Source organism: Rhinoraja longicauda, chromosome 9 (genome assembly GCF_053455715.1).
Source record: "Rhinoraja longicauda isolate Sanriku21f chromosome 9, sRhiLon1.1, whole genome shotgun sequence".
NCBI lineage: Eukaryota > Metazoa > Chordata > Chondrichthyes > Rajiformes > Arhynchobatidae > Rhinoraja > Rhinoraja longicauda.
Window position 1 is genome coordinate 45,690,616 of NC_135961.1, and position 20,425 is coordinate 45,711,040.

Here is a 20,425-nt window from a genome sequence, read left to right on the forward strand (position 1 = left end):
CAGCTGCCTTTATCCTGGTCTTATCCTTGGTGGGTTAACTTATTCTTCACAGTTGGGCTCCAACATTAGTGTTCCACTTTTACTGTTATGAGTTGGTCTCTGGCTCTGCGTGCAGACTAAACCCACCAGCATATCAAACCACCAATGGTCACAAATTGCAAAAACTGGAAAGCAATATGTTTTGACGGCAGGAAACTAATTACAAAGTATTATAAAACAGAGTTCTGCACACTGTATTCCCGTTAAATTATTTTGCTGACTTTAGATTGTATTACTGCTGTGCAGTTATTAAACATTAACTTTAATAACTTGCTGCTGATGTTTTCCTGTTAACTTTCTACATTCCTGGTACGGTGTTCAGTTATGCTGTTTGTCGTCCCCTCCATTCTTACCAGGAGAAAACGCAGAAGGGAAATGAAGGTTGACTTATGCATCACTGAGTACAGCATCCCGTGAAATGAAATGGGGGCTTGGCAAATGTTATTCATTATTAATTCATGAGATGTTGATGTTGCAGAAAATGACGCCATTTTACTGTCCATCCCCAATTACCCCTGCGATAAGGAGTCAGTGAAGAATCAACACATAGGTGAACCTGGGTCACACGGAGGGGTCAGATAAGGTGCGTTCGGCAGGTTTCCTCCCATAAAGGACATCCGGTGGTCATATAGGTTTGCGATAACCTATTTACCATTGCTGACATCCACCTTCTTCCTTTAAAATTTCACATCTATTTATTATGCCGAGATTTAAATGTGCGCCTCTGAATTAGTGAACTAATGAACTAATAAAAATTCATACTACCAAGTAACTCTCCCAGTATGCTGTCGTACCCTCATTAAGTACAGTTATCAATCAATGATTGCTTCAATACTTGACACCAAACACTTGCGGCATAGGTGTTGGTCCAGCCTTTGCTATTGCGATTGGAACATGGGGCATAAAAGTTTAGCTTGTATGGTTGGGCTCAACATAGAATTGGATAGTGAGGCTGAGTTTAGGCTATGGTTTACTTGAGTGTATCAATTAATTGGTGGCATGTTGTTTACATTACTGGGTTAGTCTCCAGATGCTTGAGCTAGGTGGCGGCACTTGTAATTCAGTTGGTGGAAACTATTAACTCTCTTCTACATTGACCTTGTTACCCATTCAAGCAGTAATTGGAAATAAACACCAGATTTACCCATCCGCCTACAATCTATAAATATATAAAATAGGTTGAGGTGGGGTAGTGAGGAGAAATAGTTCTGTGCAACTGAGAATTTGGGAGCAAGAAAGGCCTGTGCACAGATTGGCCTATTATCAAGAGTGCAGTAACCATTATATTTACCACTCACTTGTCACAACACAAAAGGAGGACAATCAGTGCATTGAGTTGGCGCAGAGTGATCCCATACCGTGGAGGACCTCTCTCCTTACTTCTCTGTAATCCTGGAACTTACTCTCTCCATTTGGCCATCAAAGTCCCTTTGATTCATTTGCCATTTAGCCACACCATGGAGTCACTTGGAGCAACCTACCAGCACGTCTTTGAAGTGTGGGAGGAAAGTGGAGCTCTCAGGGGAAACCCAAACGGTCGTAAGAAGAATGTGCAAACAGACAGCACCGGAGGTCAGGATCGAACCGTGCACTGGTGTTACAGAGCAGCAGCTCTAATTTCTGGATCACTGTGACAATATTTCCAGGTCACTGATCCTGCAATGGTTTCAGAGCCTTTCAGCATCATTACTTAAAACCACATCAAAACTATTCACCCACCACAAATTTTCAGACATTCTGCTGAAGCAACAAGGCCCTCAATAAATGGGTTAATCATCCCACCTCATGGTTTATCTTTCAATCAACATTACTGGGCATTGCCCCCGTAAATCCATATATCAACCAGCCCAACATATCTCACCACTTCCCTTCATCTCCAAAATAATTGTCACTCCATCATTGGTGACCCATGCCTTCTGCTGCCTTCTTTGTATTGAAATTGGTTTACTATTGTACCATGCCGAGAAACAGTGAAATACTTTGTTTTGTGTGCTCTCCAAGCAGGTCACAACATACATCAGTACAATCATACCATCCATGAGTACAAGAAGTAGTAAGTGGTTCCAAATTCTGTACCTCACTCTGTCAACCTCCCCCTCTACCTCACTTTTCTCCTTTAAGACACTCCTTAAAGCCCCTTTGATCAAGTATCCCCTTCTGTCCATTTTTGCTAACTCTCCTAGGACTTGGGACTTAGGGTGTTGTTACTGGGAGATTGCCATACACAAGTTGACTGCTCTGTTTTCCTCAGTAAAACTGGAACCACTGAATTCTATTCACTAGAAAGCCCTTTGGTATAAAGTGACAAAATGAAATAATGAAAAACAGACAAATATTCCGTATTAAATATTTTCCTTGAGATATAGAAGGAAACCATTCAGCCCATCGAGTCTATGCAAACTCACAGGGAAATCCCCATTCCCCAGCCTGGGTGATCCAGTTCCCTCCCACATTAAAGACAGTGTGCAGGATAGAACTTGTATACGGTAATCGCTGGTTGGCGTGGTCTTGGTGGGCTGAAGGGTCTGTTTCCACGCGGTATCTCTAAACTAAACTAAACTAATTAAACTAAACTAAACCGACCAAGGTGTGGAAGATTATGACCAATCGCGGGTAAATAGGTTTAGCGTGTATAAGTACAATGTATAGCATGACTGTGATGGGCTGATGCCAGTTTCTGTACTGTACACCTCCAGAACTATTCTTCCTCAGCTGAGAGTCTGGATATATTTCTCATTTAAATAAAGCAAGACAAAAGTTAAATAGTTCAGCAATATATAATGAAAGTACTGTGAGCTCCATTAACACTAATCCCTTTTCTCAGTAATTTGAAGGAAAAGCCCTTGACATTTTTTGGCTTTGTATTCGGTCAAGTTTATTCTCTGGGGAATTATCCATTTAGTATCTCTGCATATTGTTTCCCACGAATTACACTCTTGAATTAACCAAATCTGGAGTGGCAGGAGTAGCTGCCGATACTGTTGATGTATCCAGTATCGACATGTTCCAAAAGCAACCATCCATGAGAAAATATGTCACGTCATCTCCATCTTAAATGGGTGACCATTTTGTTTTAAACTGTGACCCTAGTTTTAGATTCTCCCACAATGAGAAGAATCCTCTCCACATTCTTCCTGTTAAGTCCTCTTAGAGTTTAATATGTTTCAATCAAGTCGCCTCTCTCTCTCTCTCTCTCTCTCTCTCCTAAACTGTGTGGAAACAGGCCACAAGGTTGTTCCACAAATGCATCAATACATGAATGTAAAATATTGCTGGAGTTTGCATGTGCTGCTGCAATGGGAAAGACAGCGGAGAAAGGCTGGCAACACACAAAATGTTGGAGTAACTCAGCGGGACAGGCAGCATCTCTGGAGAGGAATGGGTGATGTTTCGAGCGAGACCCTTCTTCAGACCCTCCTTCAGTCTCAAGAAGGGTCTCGACCCGAAACGTCACCCCTTCCTTCTCCAGATGCTGCCTGTCCCGCTGAGTTACTCCGACATTTTGTGCCTAGCTTCGATTTAAACCAGCATCTGCAGTTTTCCCTACACAAGGCTGGTAAACAACTCCGTCTCTATCAGTGGAAGAGTGGAACTGACAAAGTGGAACAGCTTTGTAACTGGCATTAAAAGGCTTTAATGTGTAGGGATTACCAACGCACGCACAGTCAAGTCCTGGGGCCCTTGAAGCCCTGTTGCAGAGCAGCCTGACACAGAAGCGAGAGGAGCCCACACCATATTGCACCTCAGCACGGGGCAGGGCTACAGCATGTTGCTGGGAGGCAGCTGGGAGCCTTGAGCCCGCTGAGCTAATTGGCTGCGGCAAGCAGCGGTCATCTGATTTAATTCAGGAAGATAGGCACGAGGGAATATTTTATGACAAGAAATAATCACAGAGGTATACAACATGGAAACAGGCCCTTGGGCCCATCTTATCCATGCCGATCAAGGTGCCTTCTTGAGATAGTCCCATTTGCCTGTGTTTGGCCCATATCCCTGTGAATGTTCCAATCTATGTTTCTATCTTCATGTCTTTTACATGTTATTATTGTCCCCACCCTCTACCATTTCCTCTGGCAGCTGGTTCCATGTACCCACCACCTTCTTTGTGAAAACCTTGCCCTTCAGGTCACCTTTACATTTTTCCCCTCTCACTTTAAATCTCTGCCCTCTAGTTTTGGACTCTCCTACCCTGTGAATAAGACTGTCACCACCCACCTTATCTGAGCTTCACATCTTCTATATACTAAAACTCTTTGTTTATTTGTTTGTTTGTTTGTTTGTTCCTGAACTACAGCCAAAACGGTACACGATAGTGTGACAATTTTAAGCCCACCATACTCACCATCGTCCCTTTGGTGCTAATGAAAAAAGTTTCATTGAAATCGGTTATATTTTTAAAGTTATTCACATTTTAAAGTTTAAGTTTATCTCCTAGGGAGGGAGGGAGGATAAGGGGGGTTGAGGGGGATGGAGTGGGGGTGGAGGGGAAGGGGGAGGGGAAGGGGGGAAGGAGAGGGTGCTGCACCAATGCAGGAGAGGTTTGGGCCCAATTTGGTCTAGTGAATTTATAAATCTTTGTAAGGCAATGAATACAATGAATACTCAGTCTTTATCATTCTAATGAAAACAATCCCCAGCCTCTCTTTACTACTCAAGCTCCCAGTCCTGGCAACATCCTTGTGAGTATTTACACCCCCATTTAATTTCTGGCATTCCTTTAATATTACTTCAAATCAAGGGTCCAGTCTGGTCAGGGAATAGTACAGTGGAGAAAAATGCCATTTGATCAATGTGCTTGTGATAACTCGGTGAAAAGAGCAATTCAATTAGTCCCACTTCCCCATGGTCTTTCCACAACTGAATATTTGAGGGTCCCTCAGATTGCAACCCCAGAACCATCTGCGATCTACCCTGTTACCTCTAACAATAGATCACTGGGCTTATGATTCCCTGGACAGAATCCAACCTGAGCAAGCGCCCTGTTGAACATGTCTGCTGAGGACATTGAAGTAGCAACCTTAAATCATAAAAGGTCCCATATTGTGTCACTGGTGCATTATTAGACAAGTATTTGACATCCAGACTAAGAAAGGAATATTTTCAGGTCAGGTGAATAAACCTTGCAAAGCGACTATTTTTGCAGATTGCTTGAAAGAAAGAAGTTTAAGGGAGGACTTCCAAAAGGTTTGGTGAGATCCGCTGACCAGTAATGTAATGTAATGTAAAGTAATGTCAGTGGATGATGCACAAGAGCACAGGGGCGTATGAGAGAGAACAATGAAGAGTACAAACTAGGAACAGGCCCATCGGCCCATCATGTCTGCGCTGACCACAAAGCCAATCTAAACGAATACGATCTTGCGAGAGATGATCCATATCCCTGCATTCCCTGCCTGTTCATATGTCTGATAAAATGCTCCTTATCCCATATCTGCTTCCACAACATCTCCTAGCACCCATCACCCTATGCATGAAAAATATTTGTGCACACATTTCTTCCACCATTTCCCACCATTCAGGCCACCCTGCTCATTTCTGCTCCTCTATATACTCATTTCTCAGACTTGTCGCTAATTTCCCTTGAATTCCCCATCTCTCCTTTCCCCCTGTTCCTTTACATCCATATCCCTCCCTCCAGCTTTACATTCCATTTCTTTCCTTACCTGACACCCTTTGTCACCTTTTCACCTCTAGCCTTTGTCAATATCTCCACCCTTCTGACAATCACCTACCTCACCTGCATCCTCCTATCACTTGTGTAGGAAAGAACTGGAGATGCTGGTTTAAACCAAATCGACACAAAAACCTGGTGTAACTCAGCGGAACTGGCAGCATCTTTGGAGAGAAGGAATTGGTGATGTTTCGGGTCGAGAAGAAGGGTCTCAACCCGAAACGTCACCCATTCCTTCTCTTCAGAGATGTTACCTGTCCGGCTGAGTTACTCCAGCTTTTTGTGTCTATTCTCCTATCACTTATAGACAATAAGTGCAGGAGTAGGCCATTCGGCCCTTCGAGCCAACACCGCCATTCAATGTGATCATGGCTGATCATTCACAATCAATACCCCGTTCCTGCCTTCTCCCCATACCCTCTGACTCCGCTATCTTTAAGAGCTCTATCTAACTCTCTTGAAAGCATCCAGAGAATTGGCCTCCACTGCCTTCTGAGGCAGAGAATTCCACAGATTTACAACTCGCTGACTGAAAAAGGTTTTCCTCATCTCCGTTCTAAATGGCCTACCCCTTATTCTTAAACTGTGGCCCCTGGTTCTGGACTCCCCCAACATTGGGAACATGTTTCCTGCCTCTAGCGTATCCAATCCCTTAATAATCTTATATGTTTCAATAAGATCCCCTCTCATCCTTCTAAATTCCAGCTTATACAAGCCTAGTCACTCCAGTCTTTCAACATACGACAGTCCCGCCATTCCGGGAATTAACCTAGTGAACCTACGCTGCACGCCCTCAATAGCAAGAATATCCTTCCTCAAATTTGAAGACAAAAACTGTACACAGTACTCCAGGTGCAGTCTCACCAGGGCCCTGTACAACTGCAGAAGGACCTCTTTGCTCTTATACTCAACTCCTCTTGTCATAAAGGCCAACATGCCATTAGCTTTCTTCACTGCATACTGTACCTGCATGCTAACTTTAAGTGACTGATGAACAAGGACACCCAGATCTCTTTGTACTTCCCCATTTCCTAACTTGACACCATTCAAATAATAATCTGCCTTCCTGTTCTGACCACCAAAGTGGATAACCTCACATTTATCCACTTGCCAGGCTTAGCTCTACCCCCACCTTTCTTTACCGGCTTTCGCCCCTCTTCTCCATTAGTCTGAAGGGCCCTGACCCAAACGTCATCTGTCTGTTTCCCTCTACAGATATTGCTTGACCCACTGAGCTCCTCCAACGTCTAGTTTTTAGTCAAGATTTCTGCATCTGCAGATCCCTGTATCTCCATTGCCTCATAAATCTCCTCACATTGAGGCGTGGAGGGGCTGGGGGGTGGGGGGGGGGGGGTGGGGGAGGTCAGAGATATTCAGCGCTGCAGAGCTGGAGAAAGAACGACAAATCGCCTCCTTATCTCTCCTCCCGCTTCCCCCCATCTCAATCTTTCAGGAGGGGGGAGGGTGCTGCCACATAAGGCAGCAGGCAGTAGATAAAACTGTTCAGTGAACCATTGTAACTTTGTCGGTGCCAAAAGTCGGCGGCACTTGTGTACTGCTAGGTGAGGTCCACTACATGATTTCACCGTGTTATGTGCAAAACAAAGCATATCACTGTACTAAGGTACATGTGACAATAAAGTATCATTGAATCACTGAAGAGTCTGAAAAGGGTTCCAACCTGTAACGTCACCTATTCCTTTTCTCCAGAGATGCTGCCTGACCCGTTGAGTTACTCCGGCATTTTGTGTCTATCTTTGATGACTGGAGTTGAGCCAGGATTGGGGTTGATCCGGGGTTGATTGGCAGTGAACAGGACAATGGGAGTGGTGAGACACGCAGTGTTGGACCAGCTCAGATTCACTGAGGACAGCATGGGGGGGAAACATGCTGAGGCGGGTGGCTCATCGGAAATCTCATACAACCGTCGCCTACGCATGTTAAAACTCCTTCTTGTACTGAAAGACACGCAATTCTTCAACATTTAGCATTCCCTTTTATGGTTCTCCACTGTGTGCTGGTCCCTGGCAGGCCTCTGTGATAAAATCTTGCCCACCTGAGCTGATTAGATTTATTGGGCTGAGTTTCCACACAAAAACACTTCTCACCCCCCACTGGTTCTCCTCTGGAATTATCTCCTGCAGACATTCCCAGCTTGTTCATGTGGAAAGAGCAGCTTCGGGTTTAAACACAATACTTCCCTATGATAAAACGACTGAATGGACAATTAATTCAATCTATTGACAGATTGTCCGTGAGGGTGGAAAACGTCCCACAATGTTTCAGGAACATTCACGCCAAATTAGTATTCATTGTGTCTGGTGACCAAATGCTTTCATTCGTTTCAATAGTGCTTTAAATCAGTGCAAGTGACTGGCTTTATCAACCGGAATACGGACACATATTCCACCTGCCATTCTGGCATCGCTGTCATTGCCGAGTTCCAGACATTGCAGGGAGCCTGCCCTCACCAAAGGGATCTGCCAGCAGGCCTGCCATATCCTGAAGCAACTGCCTCAGATTGCCATGTACCAGAGCGAGAGAGATGTGAGAAAAGAAGGAGGAGGGTGTGAGAAAGACAATGGACAATAGACAATAGGTGCAGGAGTAGGCCATTCGGCCCTTCGAGCCAGCACCGCCATTCAATGTGATCATGGCTGATCATTCTCAATCTGTACCCCGTTCCTGCCTTCTCCCCATACCCCCTGACTCCGCTATCCTTAAGAGCTCTATCTAGCTCTCTCTTGAATGTATTCAGAGAATTGGCCTCTACTGCCTTCTGAGGCAGAGAATTCCACAGATTCACAACTCTCTGACTGAAAAAGTTTTTCCTCAATTCTGTTCTAAATGGCCTACCCCTTATTCTTAAACTGTGGCCCCTTGTTCTAGACTCCCCCAACATTGGGAACATGTTTCCTGCCTCTAACGTGTCCAACCCCTTAATAATCTTATACGTTTCGATAAGATCCCCTCTCATCCTTCTAAATTCCAGTGTATACAAAGATGGATAGATAAAGAGAGTTGCATAGATAGACAGATAGATGGATGGATAGGGAGAAAGAGAGGGAAAATCTATACTGGGTCCACAGACGTGCGTGTATGATGGGAAGTGCAGATCGAACAAATGGGCTGATCATGTTTGACCCTGACCTCCCAGGATATGGGCAGGTCACACAGCCACCAGGACAAAGCAGTAAGTAGAAAAAGCTTACATTGAAGAGGCACTGACCGGATGGAAACTGGTCAGCATTTGGACAGTAACACGAGGCCAACGCAGCAAAACTCAGTTCCAAAAGTGCTTCACCAGGGGCTGTTCCTACAGATTTGTTTGCTGCAGCTCTGACCAGAATAGGGCAGAAAACAAGGGCACAAGGTCAATTGTTTCCTCGATTCAAATAAAGAAGAGAGCAATACGAGCTGCATCTATTTATCTTGAAAGTGCCTTTGAAATTCAGGAGAGGTTCAAAGCGTCACCTGTTAGGAAGCAGCCTTCTGCCATCAGACACACAGTCAATAGCAGTAGGATGTCACAGCTCTGTGCTGAAAGCCTCTCCTGCTGTGCTGATTGCTTCCAGCACAAAGGAACTACAAAGTGGGCTGGTGGAATAAATCAGCCTCCAGCCAGCGGTCCAAGCCCAGGGCAGTGAAGGGCAAGCTGTGCGCATGATCAGGGCAGCCAGGCTGATGACAACACCCGGGTCAGTGGCAGGCCTTTGCTGGCCTAACATTGTCCGTACCCATAGATTGGTACTGGGACTCAAAGCTCTGGAAGAGTATGGAGGGGGATCTAATCAAAATTAATCAGATAATTAGAGTATGTAATAGAGTGGATGGAAAGAAACCATTCGCTTTGATGGAGGGGCGGTGGGGCTATGAGCCATACTCTGAAAATGACTGGATAGGTTTTGATTAAAAAAACATCAGGAAGCCCTTCTTCATGCAAAGGAATCTAAAATCCCCAAAGACCCATGGAAAATTTGGATTGATGGATGTTTATCAGTTTATTTGGGGATTAGGACATTGACATTATAGGCTGGAGAAAGATTTACTACCATATTTTGCTCAGCCATTTTGAAGGGCAGGATAGAGAGGATGTTTCCACTAGTGGGAGAGTTTAGGACCAGATGAAAGGACGTACCTTTAGAAAGGAGATGAGGAGAAACACAGAAACATAGAAACATAGAAAATAGGTGCAGGAAGAGGCCATTTGGCCCTTCGAGCCAGCACTGCCATTCATTGTGATCATGGCTGATCATTTACAATCAGTAACCTGTGCCTGCCTTCTCCCCAAATCCCTTGATTCCACTAGCCCCTAGAGCTCTATCGAACTCTCATCTTTAGTCAGAGAGTGGTGAAACTGTGGAATTAATTGGCACAGAAGGCTGTGGAGGCCGTCAATGGATATTTCTAAGGTGGAGGTTCTTGATTAGTAAGGGTGTCAAGAGTTATGGGGAGAAAGCAAGAGAATGGGGTTGAGAGGGAAAGATAGATCAGCCATGATTGAATGGCGGAGTAGACTTAATGAGCCGAAAAGCCTAATTCTGCTCCTAGAACTTATGAACTTATAAGTCACTTCATTGTCCTGGATCAAGAGACACCTGTAGGTGGACTTTCTTCCCTGAAAGACATTTTTCAACCAAGCCAAGGGTCCAACGGCTTCACAGTCCCTGCTACCGAGGCAAAGTTACTCATTGTAAAGTTTAATTCCCCATCTGCTATACAGGTTACCACGTCAATAATCCCATAAGTTAAATGCTTTGCGACTTTGGGTATCAGCCAATGTCTGGTGCTGGAGGCAGAGGTGCAGCTACAGACTTGGATCAACTTTGTTTTATTGGAACGGTGAATCAGATCCAAAACACTGAATGGTCTCTCCTGTTGCTATCAAATCATTTCCCTTACCACCCCCACCCCCAAGACGCAAAAGAAGCGAGCATCCAACTGAAAATCAAAAAACTGCCAGTAGTGAAAATCTGAAACAGAAACAGAAAATGCTGGGAAAACTCAACAGGTCAGGCAGCATCTGCAGAGAGAGAACCCCAGTTAACGTTTCAGGTCAAGGACCATTCGTCAGAACTTTCCAGAAATGTTACATGATTTGGGAATTTATTACAGCAGACCAACTAATTCCACAGAATGAACATCATTACTTATACAGTGCAATCTTTGAAAAGTAGTCCAGATTTTATTGTCGCTTGCAGGGCAAATAATCTTACACAACCTGCTATGGGTTGAGCTGTCATAAATGGTATGAACCATTTCAGGGACAACAAGCAATCATTTGACTCTTCTTTTCTCCCTATCTGATTCCCCTTTTATCTCCATTTAGCCTTTGTCACTTACTCCACCCATCTGCCAATCAACCCCCACCCCCCACCTATATTCACCTCTCACTTCCCAGGCTTTATTCCGGTCCACCTCTCTTTTCCAGCTTAGTCCACTCTACAACAATCAGAAGAAGGCTGCTGACCTGAAACGTCATACGGTCATTAGTGATAGGGGCAGAAATCGGCCATTCGGCCCATCAAGTCTGCTCCGCCATTCAATCATGGCTGATCTCTCTCTCCCTCCTAACCCCATTCTCCAGCCTTCTCCCCCATAACCCCTGATACTCAAGAATCTATCTCTGCCTTAAAAATATCCATTGACTTGGCCTCCACAGCCTTCCGTGGCAAAGAATTCCACAGATTCACCACCCTCTGACTAAAGAAATTCCTCCTCATCTCCTTCCGAAGGGAACGTCCTTTAATTCTGAGGTCATGGCCTCTAGTCCTAGACACTCCCACTAGTGGAAACATCCTCTGTACATCCACTGTATCCGAGCCTTTCACTATTCGGTACATTTCAATGAACATCACCTGTCCCTTTCCTCACACAGATGCTGCCTGATCTGCTGAGTTCCTCCAGCATTTTGCAGTGTTTTGGTCAAAAAATTATTTCTAATGTTAAAAGAAAGAATTGTTTGGGGGAGGGGTAGTGGGGGAAACAAAGGCATGAACATGACAAAATAAGGAAACAGATAATGCCAGTAAGGAAGACTTCATACCAGAACTTGGGCCAGTTATATAAACTACAGGGTCACAGACTACAATCAGGCAGGAGGTCACATTGCATCTTTGGCATTTGCTTTGAGCAAGCCAGTGAATCTCATACTCCCACTTTTTCTCTATTGCTCTGCTACTATTCTCCTGCTAAACATTTATCCATTGGCACCGTAGAAGCTTCCGAAGGAGCATCAACACCTTGCCAGGAAATTAATTCCAAATAATTGCCCCTGGGGTGACATTGTTTTTTTGAATGTCACCTCTTATTTCGCCACCACACATCTCACAGTTGTACCTCAATGTTAGTCGCTATTCAGTCACAAGGTGCACCATAACCCAATTCAACGTCTCTGGCTTAATTATTACACAAAGAAGGTGGGTTATTCAGCCCATCAAGTCCAGGCTGGCTCACAGTGGAGCAATCCCACCCGTGCTGTTCCCCTCTTATTTTCTTGTAGCCCTGTTAGATATTCTCTGAGACGTGCCCTTCAATGCGACTTTGATTTTTTTTGTTGCCACTTTCCTATATTAAGGGGTGATTTGCAGCAATCAGATGTGAGGAAACCGGAGCATTTGATGGAAATGCAGGTGATTATGGGGTGGGCATGCAACTCAGCAGTTTCTTTCTTACCTCCAGGTCTCTCCTCTGTACATTCAGTCTGAACAAGGGCCCGACCCGAAACGTCACCCATCCTTTTTCTCCAGAGATGATGCCTGACTTGCCGGGTTACTCCAGCAGACTTTGTCTATCTTTGATTTCTACCAGCATCCGCGGTTTCTCTCTACACACTCGGTGTAAACTGAACTGCTTATGCTTCCTTGATGAACTGGATGGATTCTGCCAGCAAACCCAATGAGGGGGACTTGATAGAGGTACAGAAAAATCATGAGGGGCATGGATAGGGTCACTCCATAGCAGAGTTGCCTAAAGCCAAAGGGCACAGATTTAGGGTTTAGAAGGATCTGAGGAAGAACCTTTTCAACCCAGAGTACGAGTGTAATCACTCACAACAATTAAGAAGATTCCCGCCGAGCACATGAGTCTCCAAGACTTAGTAAGCTATGACCAAGTGCAGGTACAAAGTCAAGTCAAGTCAAGTCAATTTTATTTGTATAGCACATTTAAAAACAACCCACGTTGACCAAAGTGCTGTACATCTGATTAGGTACTAAGGAAAAAAATGAAACATACAGTATAGCACGCAAACAGTTCACAGCGCCTCCTCAATGAGCCTCAAACCCTAGGGAGTGGAAATAGGTTTTGAGCCTGGACTTAAGGATCAATTTAGGTAGGTACAAAGGTTGGCATGAACATAATGGGACAAATGGCCTGTTTCATGCTGTTTCACTGTATGAAAGCACTGAGAGACCACTTTGGTTCAACCTGCCTGGTGATTAAAGTGAACATGATAAATTCCATGGCCACGTTCCTTGAAGGGGAATGGAACAACCAATCCACCTTTGATCCTTCCATACATATCCTGATCCAAAATCCATCCCAGTCTTCAAACAGCACCAATCCCCTCAGCCACTTGAACGAGAAAGGACTAACTATTGACAGGAGGAACTGCAAATGCTGGAATCTTGCACGGAACACAAAGTACTGGAGTAACTCAGTGAGTCAGGCAGCATCTCTGGAGGAATAGGTGACATTTCGGGTCGGGTCTCTTCTTCAGAATAATTGGTTATTGCCATCTGTGGGATCTTGCTGTGTGGGGTATAAAGAGTTGAGGGGTGGCTGCTGGCAAGAGCATGGCTCACATTAATCACAGCACATTAAGGAGGCATGAGAAAGCATAAATACCGATAATGCAAACCCGTTTGAAGGGCCCACCGGTTTAAATGCCTGAGCACATCCCTGCTGCAGTGACTGCTGTATCTGGCAGAAAACCAACCATGACCCCACTGCAAACTAACTCACTGACTGAAGGGCTTGAGGTGACTGGCAGTGGATGAAGGCAGTTGTTCTTCCTACCCCAGCATTGGCAGCCTGGGTATCACGTTTACATTCCTGGACGAGGGTTCAAGGCTGCTACCTCTTGCTTCCCAGTGTCACCACGATTGGCATTGTATAACAATGCAGCCACACCCTGGGTGTGTTTCTATGGACGGGAATGATTTGGGCTTTAATGAATTCTAGTTTCATGCAAGTTGTTTTGTTCTTATAAAGGCCCAGCTCATTTCCACTTCCTACTCTTGATTACTTGGCCAAAGTCTGAGTGGGTTTGGTACAGTTTTGACAGCTGTGGATTTGAACTGTATGGTCTCGTACAACATCCCATCTGAGAACCTTCAACTTCCAGTCCCTCAATGCACAGGGCAGTCAGTGGAGCTGCTGCATCACAGCATGGAGACCTGGTTTCAACCTTGAGCTTTGACACTGTCTGTGTTTGCAAGTTTTCCCTGTGGATGACCCTGGTTCCTCCCAAAGCCAAAGACATATAGGGTTGGTAGGTTAATTTGCTCTGTTTGCATTTCAAATTGCTCCTAGTGTGTAGATGGGTGGTACAGTTGCAGTAGTCCAGACTGCAATTGCAGGTGGTACAGAGAATCCAGTACAAAATCCTCCTCATAACCTACAAAGCCCTCCATAACCTGGCCCCATCCTACCTGACCGACCTCCTCCACAGGCACATACCCACCTGCACCCTCCGCTCTGCTGCTGCCAATCTCCTATCCCCCCACATCCGGACCAAACTCAGATCCTGGGGGGACAGGGCTTTCTCCATCGCTGCTCCCACCCTATGGAACTCACTACCCCAAACCGTTAGAGACTCCTCCACACTCACCACATTCAAAACATCGCTGAAGTCTCACCTGTTCAGTACTGCCTTCAACCACTGAAGGTCACCTCACCTTCTGTCTCCTTTCTCTGTTCGTTTATTTATTTACTTATTTATCTATTTATTCATTTCCCTATGTTCTCTAAATCTCTGTAAAGCGTCTTTGAGTATATGAAAAGCGCTATATAAATAAAATGCATTATTATTATTATTATTACAGTCTGGGGGGGAGTTAATGGGGATAAAGGGACAATAAAATGGGATCAGTGTAAGTGATGGCACGCTGTTAGGGTGGCACGGTGGCGCAGCGGTAGAGTTGCTGCCTTACAGCGCTTGCAGCGCCGGAAACCCGGCTTCGATCCCGACTACGGGTGCTGTCCGTACGGAGTTTGTACTTTCTCCCCGAGATCCTGTGGGTTTTCTCCGAGATCTTCAGTTTCCCCCCACACTCCAAAAACGTACAGGTTTGTAGGTTAATTGGCTTGGTGTAAGTGTAGGTTGTCCCTAGTGTGTGTAGGATAGTGCTGATGTGTGGGGATGGCTGGTCGGTGCGGACTCATTGGATCGATGGGCCTGTTTCCTCACTGCAGCTCTAAACTAAACTAAAAGTGGGTGTTCGATGGTCAGTATGGATTTGATGGGCTGAAGGACCCATTTCTGTAGTGAATGTCTCGAAGTCTCTTTGACAGCGTTTCTGGTGTGAAAACCACAGAGAAACCAAACAACAAGCAGAGACTAGCTGGTGCAGAGAGATCTCCCTCAACTTCAAATAGTACAGATAAGCTGCATTCCTATTCATAACATACCAGCCTCGCCAATCTGTCCCTTTCATCACATTCATCTATTTTAATACAAGTCCAAGGCAGACATTCTGTGGAACGGAGATTAATCATATCACAATCTTTTGAAAACAAAGTTGTTTTCGAAGATAAAATTGAACTCTGAGAAACATTCCTTATAATATAGCCTTTAAAAAAATTATTGTGAACATAGTTTTATTAGATTTATTTTGATATGAGACACGTAAGTAATGATATGGACCTTAAAACAATGCGGGAGACAGAAAGAGAGGTGGAGAGAAAGAATGAAAGGGCTGGGTAGATGAATCGAGAGAGGCATTCAGAGAGAGAATGAGAGATAAAAGATAGTGAGAAAGGAGATCAAATGGAAGGAAATAGTGAGAGAGAGAAAGATAGAACTGGTGAGAAAGATCAACAGAGTGGGGAAATGTGAAAGAGTAAAAATGGAATATATAGAGGGTGATGAGAGGAAAAGAGACAAAGAGAGACAGTAAAAGGGAAAGAGAAACAGAAAGTGAAAACAGGAATGTGAAAACAGGGGGGGGGAGAGAGAGAGAGGGGGAGAGAGGGAGGGGAGAGAGGGAGGGGGGGAGAGAGAGGGGAGAGAGGGGGGGGAGAGAGGGGGGAGAGAGAGGGGAGGAGAGAGAGAGGGGAGGAGAGAGAGGGGGAAGAGAGAGGGGGGGGGAGAGAGAGGGGGGGGAGAGAGAGGGGGGGAGAGAGAGGGGGGAGAGAGAGGGGGGAGAGAGAGGGGTGGAGAGAGAGGGGGGAGAGAGAGGGAGAGAGAGAGAGAGAGAGAGAGAGAGAGAGAGAGAGAGAGAGAGAGAGAGAGAGAGAGAGAGAGAGAGAGAGAGAGAGAGAGAGAGAGAGAGAGAGAGAGAGAGAGAGAGAGAGAGAGAGAGAGAGAGAGAGAGAGAGAGAGAGAGAGAGAGAGAGAGAGAGAGAAGAGAGAGAGAAAAAAAATGGATAATGCAGGGGCTTCACTTACCATGGGAATGAATTATTTCATTGGTTAACATTGACCTAGTTTCTTTCCACAAGTGTTATACTGTCACAAATCTCAGCTGTGTAGGAAGGAACTACAGATGCTGGTTTAAACCGAAGATAGACACAAAAAGCTGGAGTAACTCAGTGGGTCAGGCAGCATCTCTGGAGAAAAGGAACAGTTGATGTTACGAGTCGAGACCCTTCTTAAAGATGAGTTTCCTTCATAAACTCAGAACCCTGAAGAGTTACTGAGTGCTGCTCCCATATTCCCAACCTCTACCTTACCTTGGCTAGTTTGGGCACATGCCCCGGGTCCTCCGAACCAGATTCCCATCACCTGTTGGTGAAAGGATTGAGGAAGCTGATGGACCAGTAGCTGAGGAACATGGCCTCACTCATGCTGCGATTGACTGTGGAGCCTGTAAAGTCAAGATGAATCGATGGACTGACTGTATACCCGAGCAGAAGAGGCAACGTTGTCTGTGTACTGGGTGGCTTTGTCCCGAGTCCTTCCGCTGCCTGAAATCAACACCCTCTTATGCTCACATCCTTCCCAGATTCAGCGTACGGCTCAACATGACACACAAACCACACCATATAGAGCAGGAAGCCTTGCCTGACTCCAGGTTTGATGGAGAAGCTTTCTATTTCCTACCCATGCTCTTAGGCTGTTCTCCGGATGTCCGTGGAATTGGATGCAACAGTAGAGTTGCTGCCTTACAGCACCAGAGACCCGAGTTCAATCCTGACCATAGGTGCTGTTCGTACGGAGTTTGTACATTCTCCCCATGACCTGCGTGGGTTTCAACCAGGTGCCCCGGTTTCCTCCCACACTCTAAAGACATACAGGTTTGTAGGCTTCGGTAAATTGTAAATCCTAACACACTAGGGACAATTTACATTTATACCAAGTCAAATAACCTACAAACCTGTACGTCGTTGGAGTGTGGGAGGAAACTGAAGATCTCGGAGAAAACACAAGCTGATCACGGGGAGAACGTACAGACAGCACCCGTAGTCGGGATCGAACCTGGGTCTCTGGCGCTTTAAGGCAGCAACTCTACCGCTGAGCCACCGTGCTGCCCTATAATTGTTGGTAATGCAACCTCTCATCAATGGCAAAAACCTACCATTGATGCAAATTCCTTCTTCACTAACTCCCTGGGTATTTACGACCCACAGTCCATGTCCGCAGATAAGCAATGTATCATAATGATCACAACTCAAAGATTTTACAGACTCAATTCCTGAACATCCCGAAAATTAACTGCTCCACCACTGACTCCATGTCTTCCAGTGTCAATTTTCCAAACTCTGGAAAGCCCTTTCTTAAATCTCTCCACCTGATAGTCCGTCAGGAAACCCTTCCTTTCACCCAGCTTTAAGGCATCCATGTTCATATTTCCTTATTTCTATCAGATGCCATTACTAAGAAGCAACTTAGGAGGATTTTGGTATTAAGGTGGCATATAATATTGAACAGTTGCTGCACTTGTGAATTGGAATAAATGATCTGAAAAGCAAATGTTTAAATCCTTGCATTAGGGTGGTTGGGAAGGGGAGGAGGGGTATATTGGAGGTGCTACAATTTTGCAAGACCAGGTAGAAAGGGCAGGGGAGTGTTATTCATTGGATTGTGCTTTACAAGGGCTGGCACGGACATACCTGGCTGAATGGCCTTCTTTTCTGCTGAAATCTTTCATGAAATAGTTCAGGCGTGAAAATAACACCCAAACACAAAGACCAAATGTAAGTAACAAAATTAATCCAATCCTAGCTGACCACAATCCCAATCGCAACTGAATGTGGAAAAAACTATTTGAATTCCTACTGACCCTGGCCAACCCAATCGCAATCCGAACTGCTGACTATGTCTGCCAAAGTAATCCCAATCCATACTGACTATGGTCAAATTGATCCCAATTGTAGGTGACCACATCTAAAATTACCCTTATTCCTACTGGCCATGGCCAAACTCAACCCAATCCCAACTGACCCAGACCATTCCAGATCAGATCCTAATCTCATTGTAACCAACCGATCCTGATACAATCGTGACAGACTGCAGCTTCACTGATCCACCCTAACCCCTACGACCAATCCATTCCAACCTTTCCCAGAGCCAGACACACCCGCACCTGACACCAGAGGTTGGGTCGGTGGTCATCTTTGATACACCCCGCGCCATTACACTCCAGACACAGCCCATCAGCCATTGCACATCCATGAACACTTCTTCAGTACGGTTGACTGTAGAAGGGGTTGGTATACAGAATCACCAGGCCAGTCCTCGCCTACTACTTATAACCATATAACCATATAACAACTACAGCACGGAAACAGGCCCGTTCGGCCCTACCAGTCCACGCCGACCACTCTCTCTGACCTAGTCTCATCTACCTGCTCTCAGACCATAACCCTCCAATCCCCTCCCATCCATATACCTATCCAATTTACTCTTAAATAATAAAAGCGAGCCTGCCTCCACCACTTCCACCGGAAGCTCATTCCACACAGCCACCACCCTCTGAGTAAAGAAATTACCCCTCATGTTACCCCTAAACTTTTGTCCCTCAATTCTGAAGTTATGTCCCCTTGTTGGAATCTTCCCCACTCTCAAAGGGAAAAGCCTACCCACGTCAACTCTGTCCGTCCCTCTTAAAATTTTAAAAACCTCTATCAAGTCCCATCCATATACCTATCCAATTTACTCTTAAATAATAAAAGCGAGCCTGCCTCCACCACTTCCACCGGAAGCTCATTTCATACAGCCACCACCCTCTGAGTAAAGAAATTACCCCTCATGTTACCCCTAAACTTTTGTCCCTCAATTCTGAAGTTATGTCCCCTTGTTGGAATCTTCCCCACTCTCAAAGGGAAAAGCCTACCCACGTCAACTCTGTCCGTCCCTCTTAAAATTTTAAAAACCTCTATCAAGTCCCCCCTCAACCTTCTACGCTCCAAAGAATAAAGACCCAACCTGTTCAACCTCTCTCTGTAGCTTAAGTGCTGAAACCCAGGCAACATTCTAGTAAATCTCCTCTGTACCCTCTCCATTTTGTCGACATCCTTCCTATAATTTGGCGACCAGAACTGCACACCATACTCCAGATTCGGCCTCACCAATGCCCTGTACAATTTTAACATTACATCCCAACTTCTATACTCGATGCTCTGATTTATAAAGGCAAGCATACCAAACGCCTTCTTCACCACCCTATCCACATGAGATTCAACCTGGGGAAGCAGGAAGAAAGAAAGCCAACATGTATCCAGGACCTTGTATCCCACAACTCCCCCTCCCCACCAACCCCCACCCCGCCCAACCCTGCACATGCCATGAAGGATTCATGGTCTGCTTCACAACCACTCATTTCAATCCAACCTAAATTGCTTTCAATTTTATGAGCAGGCAAAAGGTCAGTAAAGGAGCCCGGAGACCACCCCTTTAAACAGGCTCGGTAGCCAACTTCAGGTCAAATAACACACTGTGGTTTTGGAACCTGGAATTATAGGTCAGGTGAGAGCGCCTGGCCCCCTTTATCACTCACAACAGATTATGGGATCCGAAGACCAGATGGCCAAAATGCCTCCACTGCATCCATGACCCATGAACCCTGACCCTTCCCACCCTCCAAAGGTCAAGCTTCTAATGCCACTTTCCTGTAATGAGCCAGAGGCCCAGGCCGCATACCTTTTGTATCAGAGTGCCTCAGTAATGTGCTGCTGCTCTGGAATTCCCTTTCCACCTCTCTGCTCCATCTGTCCCTCTGCCCTAAACGCTCTAGACATTAAAATCTACCTCATCTGTCCTAATCACAGGCTCGAGATCAAGTGCCTTGGAACAGTTTGCTGTCCTGATGGCACCACGTAAATAGAAGCTGTTTTTGTTGAGCTGATAGCGTCCTGTATTCATGCCGCGCTTGTCGAGCGGTGGGTGGGAGAGGGGGAGTGTCATAATGAACCATAGATCATCCCCATCAATGCTGACACAATTAGGTGGAGTGAGAAGTCAGGAGAGTGAATTCCCTATCATTTCCAAAACCTGCTGCCTGTAATTAACAGCCCAGCTTTATTGGAGCCACTCGATGTCTCCATCTGTTG

General features: G+C 45.4%; 1 protein-coding gene across 2 annotated transcripts in view; it reads right to left on the reverse strand.

Annotated features, from left to right (window-relative positions):
• kif26ba (kinesin family member 26Ba) overlaps positions 1-20,425 on the reverse strand; it is a 238,953-nt gene that overhangs the window by 190,176 nt on the left and 28,352 nt on the right. The window lies entirely within an intron of this gene.